The sequence below is a fragment of the Artemia sp. Qi Xiang Cuo genome, chromosome 2, assembly GCF_049724085.1.
Source record: "Artemia sp. Qi Xiang Cuo chromosome 2, ASM4972408v1, whole genome shotgun sequence".
NCBI lineage: Eukaryota > Metazoa > Arthropoda > Branchiopoda > Anostraca > Artemiidae > Artemia > Artemia sp. Qi Xiang Cuo.
The window spans coordinates 82,515,738-82,527,070 of NC_142795.1; positions in this window are offsets into that span (position 1 = coordinate 82,515,738).

Below are 11,333 nucleotides of genomic sequence, written 5' to 3' on the forward strand. Positions count from 1 at the left end.
ATATATATATATATATATATATATATATATATATATATATATATATATGTATATATATATATATATATATATATATATATATATATATATATATATATATATATATATGTGTGTGTATATATATATATATATATATATATATATATATATGTGTATATATGTGTGTGTGTGTGTGTGTGTGTGTGTGTGTGTGTGTGTGTGTGTGTGTAGTGTATATATATATATATATATATATATATATATATATATGGCAGGAGTATGCATGACTGTCTTATTGGACACATACTTGTCAGGTTAGTTTTTGGAAAGGCATGCCTGCCTAGAGTCATAGGCATGCTGATCAAGAATTCAAAAAGAGGCAAACAGGGCACACCCGGCACACACGTCTCTTTTTTTTTATTTCGTTTAATTCTAAAATAAAGACGAGTACGAGCTTACGTAAATGTTTTATAACGCCGCTTGGTATCTTCAGATGCAGTCTATTTATATATTAAATATTAAAAAATTCAATTGAAAGTAAGGAGCAAATTGAAACGTTCAACGAAGAGAAATTATTCCTTATATAAGGTTCTAAGGTTTTCCTTCGCACTAAGGTTTTTTAGTACTTAAAAGAAGATTCTTATTATAATCAAACGGCCCATGTGTTTAAGGAAGTTTTCTTAAAGAATTGGGACAGAAAGTCAAACTTTAGAGTAAAGAGCGAGATATTGAAGAGGGAGCAGCCCCCTCATGTAGAGAATAATTTATACTTGTTTTACGTTTCAATATTGCTCCTTAATTTTATTTGAAAAAACTTTAAAAATAAGTTTTTTTAAAAACTAAACTTTGAAATTAAGTAATTTAAATTTAATTGAAAATTAAATTTTAATGTTGCTTCTTACTTCCAGTTGAAAAACATTTTTAATTTAATTTTTTAACATTTTTCAAATAATTCCGGGATATCCGCTCCCCCTTCTACGATGTAAAATCTTCCCCGCGAAAAATTGCTCGGGCCACCCCCTCCCTCTTCCCCAAAGAGAATTCTTCCTGGATAATTCCTGCCTCACTGAAATTTCCCCCGGAGAATTCCGTACTGACAATTTCGCCTTGAAAATTTTTCTTAGTCTTATTTCATTTTAATAAAGACTTTTTTTTGTTATCATTTCTGATCTTTCTACAAATCAAGCCGGAAATTCTCCCTTTCTGAAAAATTTTGCTGGAACCCCCCAAATGGGACTTTTATCCCTCGGAAAATTCCACTATGGAGAGTTTTTCCAACGAAAAATCCCCCGACCCAAGGAAAAATCCCCCAGACAGTCCCAAGACATTGAAAATTTTTCCCCGACAATTCCCCGGAACATTTCCACATGTAAAATTGAGTCGCCAAAAAGAAAGTAAGACAAAAAAAAAGAATTCCGTACAGAATTCTGGTTAGTTCTCCCCCTCCCTGTAAAAGTTAACCTGGAAATTTCTCCGCCGGAAACTTCCCTCCCCATGGAAATTTTTTCCTGTAGAAAATTCCTCCATAGAAAACTCCCCCCATCCCACAAAAAATTATATATAATTCCCTATAACAATACTATACATATGGGCCAATTTCATAACTTATAGCTCTTTCCCAAGGGATTTGGGGCTTATGTAATCCCAAGAGGCACAGTTATTGGATCTTTCAACTATGCTGAACAAAATGGCTATCTCAAAATTTTAGTCATATGACTTTGGGGGAAAAAGGGGCATGAGAAGGGCGTTAGTTACCCTTCAATTTATTTGTTCACTTGAAAAGGACACTCGAACTTTTAATTTCCGTTCGAGTAACCCCTATCCAAATCTCCTAAGACTATTATATCAATACGATTACCGCTGGAAAAAAAATCAACAAATAAACACACATAGGACCATATCTAGGGGGAGGAGGTAGGAGCCTTACCCCCCTCGAAATGTTTATCCGACTCTTAAAAACGTAACAAAAATGAATATAAACAATTTGTTTACAAAAGTTTTTTTGTAAAACCCTGCCCGAAAATTTTTTTTGTCCCGTTTCTTGTCTAATCAAACACCGTTTCTTGTCTCATCAAATAATGCGGTTTTTCTATTTGACATTGGCCATTGTCGGGTACATAGAAAGAAGAAAACGCAACCTATAAGCAAAGAAAATTAATAAGCATGTATAATTGTGCTTTGTTAGTTTTTGTTTTAATTATTTCAAAGTTAATTATAATTAATTCAATTTTGTTTAATAATATCTTTCCAGAATTCCTAAGTTATCAATTAATATTTATTATTCTTATTTAATTTCTAAATTAATGATATTTATTCAATAAAATAAACCTTGGCCATCTCCGCTTTGACTTCCGTCTCATATGTCAGTATTTAATCATCGTAACCATTTCGTCGACTGTCATTTGTCATTTGTCATTTGTCAGTGATAGATCTATGGCTTCTTCAATGGATGGACGCAAGTAATATAGCTTAAAATAATATAAATATCTAGCGAAGCTTATAGATTTACAAGTAATAATAGAAACAATTTGAGATGTAGAAGCGTTTTAATCTTGGGTACTTGTAAATAAGCCCCTTTACACGCATGTGCATTCAATCAAATCGCCCAAAGATACTTTCGGGGGGGGGGGGGCAATGTATTTTTTACAAAAGCTCATATGATTATTATTTCCCCTTCTCAGCGTTTCTTATGAAACTGTCAAATCACTGCGTACTGAAAAAGAAACATGCCCTTTTCCTAATCTTTTCCAAATTCTAAAGCTAAATTAATTTTATTTCAAATAGTAAATTTCTTCATAACACTGATTTTAACTTGTTGTACTATAAATGAAGAAAGACAGCACAAAAGGTTAATGTAGAGTATCCAGAAGACCTCAGCCAAATAAATAATAAGCGAATCACATTGAATATTTTGTGGAGTAAATAATGTTTGGTAATTAGTTTAAATTATACTCCAAAGGCTTAAACCAGTGTTTTTCACCATTTTTCCTGACACAACCTCCCTAGTTTAAAAAAATATTTCACTACCATCGACCTTTTTTGTCCTGTTAAAAACATGCAATCCGTACATAAATTCTAGGCGTTTGCATTATTAGGATTCGGATATAAATAAATAATTAAGTATGTAAAACATATAATTTTAAATTGAATACGTGACCAAATAATAACTAATCAAACAGTTCGCGGTAACGAACTGTAAGTAAGGAGCGACCCGGCTCAATGGTAACCGAAACTCTAAAAAATGGAATTCTGGTACCAATAGATACATCAAAAGAATCAGATTTTAATTCTGATTTCAAATATATAAGTTTCATCAAGTTTAATTTTACCCATCAAAAGTTACGCGCCTGAGAAAATTTGGCTGATTTTCGAAAAAAGGGGAAAGACCCCCTAAAAATTATAGAACCTTAATGAAATCCACACCATCATATTCAGCGTATCAGAGAACCCTACTGTAGAGGTTTCAAGCTCCTATCTAAGAAAAAGTGGAATTTTGAATTTTTTGCCAGAAGAAAGATCACGGATGCGTGTTTATTTGTTTTTTTGTTGTTGTTTTTTTCTTTTTCCCAAGGGTAATCATATTGACCCAGTAGTCATAGAATATCCTAGGAGGGCTCATTGGAACGAAAATTAAAAGTTCTAGTGCTCTTCTCAAGTTCCAAGGAAATGGAGGGCTAGTAGGCCCCGTGACACGCTCATTTTTTCCCAAAGGCACCCAATTAAAATTTTGAGATAGCCATATTGTTCAGCATAGTCAAAAATCTAATAAATATGTCTTTTACGATTAATCCCCCACAGTTCCCAGGGGAAGGGCTGCAAGTTATGAACTTTGTCCATTGCTTACATATTGTATTGGTTATTGGGAAGTATACAGACATTTTCAGGAAGAATTTTTTTCTGGTGGGGGGGGGGGGCCTGGAGGAAGGGGTTACTAGGAAGAATCTTTTCGTGGAGGATGTTTCTTTGGGGTAAGGGACATTTCTATGAAGGGGGCGCCGGATTTCCAAGCATTATTTGAAAAACGATCAGTAATTAAATAAAAGAAAACAATTTTTTTCAACTGAAAGTAAGAAGCAACATTAGAACTTAGAATGAACAGAAATTATTACTTATATGAGGGGGTTCTCCCCCAAGTCAATACCTCGCTCTTTACGCTACAGTTTTTTTTTTATTTATTTCAAAAGAGCTATATATTATAATTAAACGGCATTCTTTATTATTGTTTTTTTGAATTAAATATTTGTTATAACTTTAACTTAAAGAGTGTGGTATTGAATATGGAGATAATCCCTTCATATAAGTAATAACATATACGTAATAAAAAAAAAAACAATAAAAAAAACAAGCGATACGGCTCAATAGTAGCCTAATAGAAACTTTTAAAAACGGAACTTTGATGTCAATAAATGTATCAAAAGAATGGGCTTATAATGCTGATTCTAAACATATGAATTTTATTAAGTTTAGTATTACTCAAGGCTACGAGCCTGAGAAAATTTACCTGATTTTTTAAAGAGGGGGAAACATCCCCTAAACGTCAAAGAATTTTAATGAAAATCACACCGTCAGATTCAGCGTATCAGAAAACCCTATAACATAGGTTTCAAGCTCATATTTGCAAAAATCTGCAACTTTGTATTTTTGACCAGAAGAAAAATATACGAATATAGAAGTTCGTTACGTAAGTTAGTTTGTAAATTACGTCAAAACCAAATTTAGAGACAGCCATTTAGCAAAACAAAAGTAAAATTGTTATTCAAATTTTGTTTTCTTATTCAATGACCGTGAGCCCAAATCAAAGCTGCATTAACTAAAAACTGATCAGAAATTAAATAAAAAAAACAAGTTTTTTTAATTGAAAGTAAAGAACAATGTTAAAACTTAAAACCAACAAAAATGATCCCGTGAATAAACGGGGCTGTCCCCTACTCATCGCCATACTCTTTAAAGTTTGAATCTGTCTCAGAACTTTATTTTTTGTAACAATAGAATCCTTTAGCATAAAAAATAAGGTTTTGAGGAGGGAACAGCCTCGTTCATATACGAAAAATGTTTTGTTTGTTTTAAGTTTTGATGTTGCTCCTTACTTTCAGTTGAAGAAACTTGTTTTTTTATTTAATTAACAAATACGAACATGTTTATATTAACAGAGCCGAGACTCCATGCGCCATCTGTTGATCACTTGTAACTTGGAACTAGTTTCCTCTCCACGGCTTGCGCGATAATGACTATATTGTACAAATGAGTGGCCTGCTAGAAAACCCCCTTTAATATCAAGAATTTCTTCTCCCAGTTTCACAGGAAAGGATTAGATTTGAGGATTTGTCAGAGAAAAGTCAAAGATGAAAAGTTGCTCTAGATTTCTAGCGAAAAATTAGTCGCATTATTAAACTGTAAAAAAAATATAATTGTATACCATGTAAAATTAAAGTAGTAAATGAATGATGAATTAGAAAATACAGATTTCACAATTGGTTTGGTTCAGACGAGAATTTTAAATGGAGCTTTATATAAAGTACTTCATGGAAAAAAGAGCTGCAATGTCTTCAAAAACAACGAGCGAGCTCTTCAAGCTTTTTAATAGCACTATATTCGGAAAATCTGTTGAGCAGCAAAGAACAGGATGTCATGCGACTTTGTGACAGACCTTGAGAAATTCTCCCTGATGATCAAACATTTGAACTTATTCATATTCATGAGAAAAAGACATGTTTTTCTAATGAAAAATATTGAAGCTGGTGCTGCCATCCTTTCCATATTCAAAAAAATATGAGCGGGTTCTATTGGGGCAATTTAGCTCCGTATTTTAAAGCGGCAAATGGCGAAAACACTTAACCATGTTATAAAGACACCGATTTGCTTTTCGTGAAAATACATAGCCAAAATCTAGTAGGGGGTTTGCTATCACCCCAACTTTGCTGTGTTTTGCATTTTACAACAAAGAAGATTAAAAAATTTAACTCAGCAGCGATTATTTTACTGAACTCTTAGAAGGTGGCCCAGAATATAACTATGTTGTGACATCGGGTGAATCCCTTAAGCCTGTGACTAAGAGGGTTGATAAACATTTAATTAAAAAAGATAGAACTGTTGAGAAACTTAAATATACTATTTTTAGAAGTGAAATTATAAAGACAGCTACAAACATGATTAAATAAGTAAAGTTTAAGCTATAGACAATGGAAGTAGTGAAAATAGCAATATGCACTATTGCCAATGAATAGTATGCAATGGATGTTGGGATAACAAGCCTAGGAAATGGTCACCCATATTTAAAACAATTTTAAGATGATAAGGACAAATCTACCTAATTTTTTGACTTTGAATAAATCTATTTTATTTATGTGATTTTTAACTTTATTTTTCATTAAGGTCTCTCATGTTTTTTTTTATTTTTTCCAATAAGATATTCAGAGATACTCAACATACACATCTGAAAGCTTTTTATGGCAAATTACAACACTCCCGAGTTAACACTGAAAACTCGACAACGGGAAACTGAGTATTCACACCGTAATCTAGCCAGACAATTGTGAAACCACAAATAAACACACCACAATCAATGAAAGAAACCAGATATAGCTAATTTATGCGACCAAGAAATAAAAAACTTTGTAAGCTTTACGAAAAGAAAATCTTTGAAATATTCACGACAACTCAAATATACATTTGGAAACTTATTATTCACGCCGCGCAAGCTGGTACGAGAATTTCAAGAACGAAACCTTAGTAAAACTCAAAATAAAAATCTGAAAATCCATTATGATGAATTAAAACCATCTCGGTTCTATACAGGAAACTCAACAACAGGAAAGTTGCCAACAATAGTTTATAAAAACAGCATAAACAAATCAGTTTAAAACTCCAAACATATCTTGAACTCCAAACATATCTTAAAACTCCATAAACATAGCTTAAAACTCCGAACATATTTTAAGCTAGTCAAAAACCATAAAACCTGAATCTATTACACGATCCATTAAAGAAACCAAATATAGTAAAATCACATGGACGAAAAATTGAAAATGAAATAACAATTGGAACAAGGATTGAAAAAGACGAAATTGTGTGGACAAAAAGGACTGGCAGAAAATTTTGACGAAAATTGAAAGTGGCAAAAAATTTCCCATATAAAAGCAATGCATTTAAAAATTTTCAGCGAAAGCCTAAAATATTTGAAAACTTTACAACAAATATTAAAAAATACGGAAATACATGAACAAAAAACTGAAAATTGCGAAAACTTTGAGAAAGTAAAATTTAAAAAAAAAGTGGAATCGTGTGAAAAAAAATGAAAAAGGTGAACAAAAACTCGAAGCGTTTTGATAGCCTGTGTTTTCCCTCGACAAAATTCAAAATGGTATAAATTTTAACATCTTATAACAGTTCATTTTAAAACTTATACAATAACTGAAAAAAGCGAAAAACCCTGACGAACTTTAAACCTTTGGTAATTTTGACACAAAAATTGAAAAAGCGAAAAACCTCGAGAAAAAGTGAAAATCTTTTAAAAATTTGGGGCAAAAATTTGAAAATGATCGAATCACGTGAACCAAAAATTGAAATCGGTAACATCTTTGGGAACGAAAAATTGAAAAAAACGGAAACAGGCAAACAAAAGCTTGAAAGTGGTGGAAACTTAGGAACAAAATTTGAAAAAGGTGGAATTAAGCAAACAAAATTATAAAAATGTATAACCTTTCTCCAACAAAAAATGAAGGGTTTAAATTTACCTGGAAAAACTGGAGTCGCATCTCCTTAGAAATATTTAGACTTGAAACTACGACTGCGCTCCTAACGAGTGTCTTCAAAATATCTTTAGAATAGGTTAATTTAAACAAGGTTAGAACGGACATGTTCATTCTAACCTTATTTAAATAAACCTAAGCATATTAAAGGAGCACCTTGTTAAGAGTCCAGTAAAATAATCACTGCCGAGTTCTTTCGTTAGGATCTTCGCTTTTTATGGTTTGAACAAGGGTGCCTGATGATATCGGCATAATCTTATGATTTGGCATATGGTTTCAACGAGGGTATCTAATGAGAAAATTAAATGTGTCAAAAAACCGAAGTGTGTATTTTTGAATGTTTTCACTACGCCATGAAACTTTCAACTTCATAAATTTTTTACTCGTATCAGCAACAGGCATAGCCTATAATCTCCATTTTGAACGTTTGCAAAGGCCAGCATAATATGTTTGACGTCGTATGAAAGGTTATGAAAACCATAATATGTTTGACGTCATATGAGAGGTTATGAAAACCAGGAAGAATATAGAGTTTATCTCTTAAAATCAAATTACGGACATTAAGGAATATAATCTCATAGAGTTTCCGTAAAGTAATCCTGGTCTAAAATAGAGCGTTTTTCTATTGGTTTTGGCTGTTTTACTAATGCCTTCTCACAAACCCAGCAATTATAACCAGCCAATTTTTCTTTGTCAGATTGAGTAATTATCATTGGCTTATTTCTCTCATATATTTTGTCCAGACATATCTGAACATCTTGGAGAAGCTAGTTCAAACCTTCAACGTGACGAGATGGAGCCTGACACTCTCTAAAGTTGACTTCGTCTGTTTTTTCTTATGACGCCTCAGCCAAAAGCCACAGTTTCGTTGTCTCCTTGAAATTCTGAGCGGGTTTTTTGAAATAATTGGTTCAAAATTCCCAAATATTTTTTGCTGCATAGTTCGTCTGTGATGATAATTTGTTAATTCCAAAGTATATTTAGTTTCGTCAAGTATTTTCACTACTGATAAGCCCTGTGGTGAATAAAACTTTCCATGATTTTTCATCCCCTTCTAGAGATTTAGCTGCAAGACTGTACACACAGAAAAATAGTGTACAATGTTCTGCACGGGTGTTTGCCGGCTGGGATTTCGATCGAAATATAATACATAATAATGATCTTCTGTTTCAACATAGAGTAAGGAAAACTTAATAGTTGACATGTAGAATGCTAGGCATGCGAGAAGGGGATAGTTTCTTTTCAGTTTCGTCATAATATAAAACACCTACCTCCATTCCTGGATTTTCATTTTCCACACTTTAATAGGTTTGACACATACCGGCCATTTCCCTTCAAACAATAAAACGAAAGTGTAAGAAATTTTACCCTGTCTTATTTTCTGGCTTTATTTAAGTCGAATAGGATGGCGTTAAATCCATTTATACCCAAGACTTCATGCCTTAAATTCAAGACTACCCATGTGAAAAATTGATTATCTTGGTCAAACCTTAGATCAATATTTGCTCGCTTTTTCTTTATTAGGGCGGGGATTTCGGGTCTGTTTTGTCCATCTACGGAATAAGCATAATCAGCTCATTTAAGATGAAAATTTAGACCTTCAGTGGTCGATATTATGAATCCGTTGTCATTTTCTGAATTTTTTTTGTGCTGGTTTATTTATTTTAAGTATATGTTTATCTAAAAGTTCCTGGATATTACCAGTTATATGGAAAATCTCCATGCGAGATAGGAGTGTAGCACTCACATCCTCCTTCCGATCGAGCCCATCGCCTCTTTCTGTTCGGAAAGAGGTGATGATGAAATCTTGGCATAATTCCTCCCTCTATAGTTGAGTAATTTTTTGATCAAAGGTTTTTTGCAAGTCAATTAAAATCAAATTAATCCAAGGATATGGCCCTACGTGCTTTTACAAGTTATATCTAACAGGCCAATGAGATAATGCAGCGTCAATAGTCCACGAATGGTGCTGAAGTGTTTAATATCGATATTATCCAGAATACCCTTCTATAACAAAAAACATATAATTTCGGAAAAGTAGAATGCGAGTAATCAAAAATACCCTCTTGAAGCCCTTACGTGCTCTTTTCTTCTTGGTGGGTGTTATATAGCTATGCTTCTAAGATAGGGGATAATCACAAAGAAGTGATGCAGTGCTATAAATGTCCACTGCGGTGCTGAAATCTTGTTGAAAAAGGCCTTTTCATGTGAATGGCACTTGTTTAAGCAGTTCTCAGTATACACATCATCTTCGAATGCCTTAAGGGTGTGCCCAACTGGCCTAACCTTAGCGTCTTGAAACATCCAGCCACACTGTTTTAGATCTAGGAATTGTGGCTTTGCTTGGTAGGGAAAATATCATCTCGAGGTGCATGTACTTGCCATGAATCTCGAAGGTGGCGTCAGATGGTGTTAAGTGTTTGTGCTCCCACTTTCAATGACATAAAACTAATCTCAAGCTATTAAGGAGGGTAAAGAGCTATGAATCGTTTCTCTTAGTGGCATCAATGACTGTTTTCAAAATGAAATTATTTTCATTTCATCATTTAGTCCAGCTTTTACTTCTCCATCTCTTGCACAAGCAGATCAGTTGATCCCTGAGTCTATTCCTACTTAATCTAGTTCAATGGTTCTTGTTTTTGAGCAGTCAATGAGGAGAGAATAGTCCCCCTTATATACAGAATTCTTTTGTTTCTTTTAAGATTTATTGTCACTCTTTACTTTCATTTAACAAAATTTTTTGTTTGTTTAATTTCTCTTCACTATAATAGAGTAAACAGAACTACCTGAAATGCAAGGAGGGCTGCCAGACCTCAATATATACTCGAATGTGCTCAGTGGATTAAATAATGATCTAGATTTATTTATCGGTAATTTGTGCAAAAAAGAGAAAATTAATAAAAATAATTTTCAGAATTGGAAAAATTTAATTATTAATGGGGTTAGAAATAAGATATATAATATGACAAATAATCGTAATAATGACGTAATTGTCTATAATGCTAAGATAAAACAAGCGATTACTAATCTAAAGAAGGATTTTGCAATTGTACCTATTGATAAAGCGAATAATAATTTTGCAATAATTTGTCAGAAGCTATATTGTGATGTTTTAAATAAAGGAGCTTAGTACAAAGAATACATATAAAAAGGTTCAAGATGTTAATAATAGCCTATTGAATGGAATAGAAGATATACTTTTTAAAAAGTTTAATATCAATGTTAATGATAATGATAAAAATTTTCCTTTTTTATATTGGACGGCAAAATTTCATAAGAATCCCCCGAAACCACGCTTTATTGCGGGTGCAGCCAGATGCCCCATCAGAATTGCGGCGACTGACCTGTCATGTATTTTGGGAGAAAAAAAAAAAAATTAAGTCATATTGCTCGGGAATTAAAAAAATTTCTAAGATTAATCCATATTGGAGTGTTCTTAATTCATTGCAAGTAATAGATTCTCTGGCTTTAGTTTAAGCCAAAAGAGTGGGCTCATTTCATTTCACTACATTATATACAAATCTACCAATTAATTTAGTATTTGTAAATTTGAAAAGATTATTAAGAAAGCTTTTCTTTTGTCTAATTTGGCTTTTTTAAAAATTG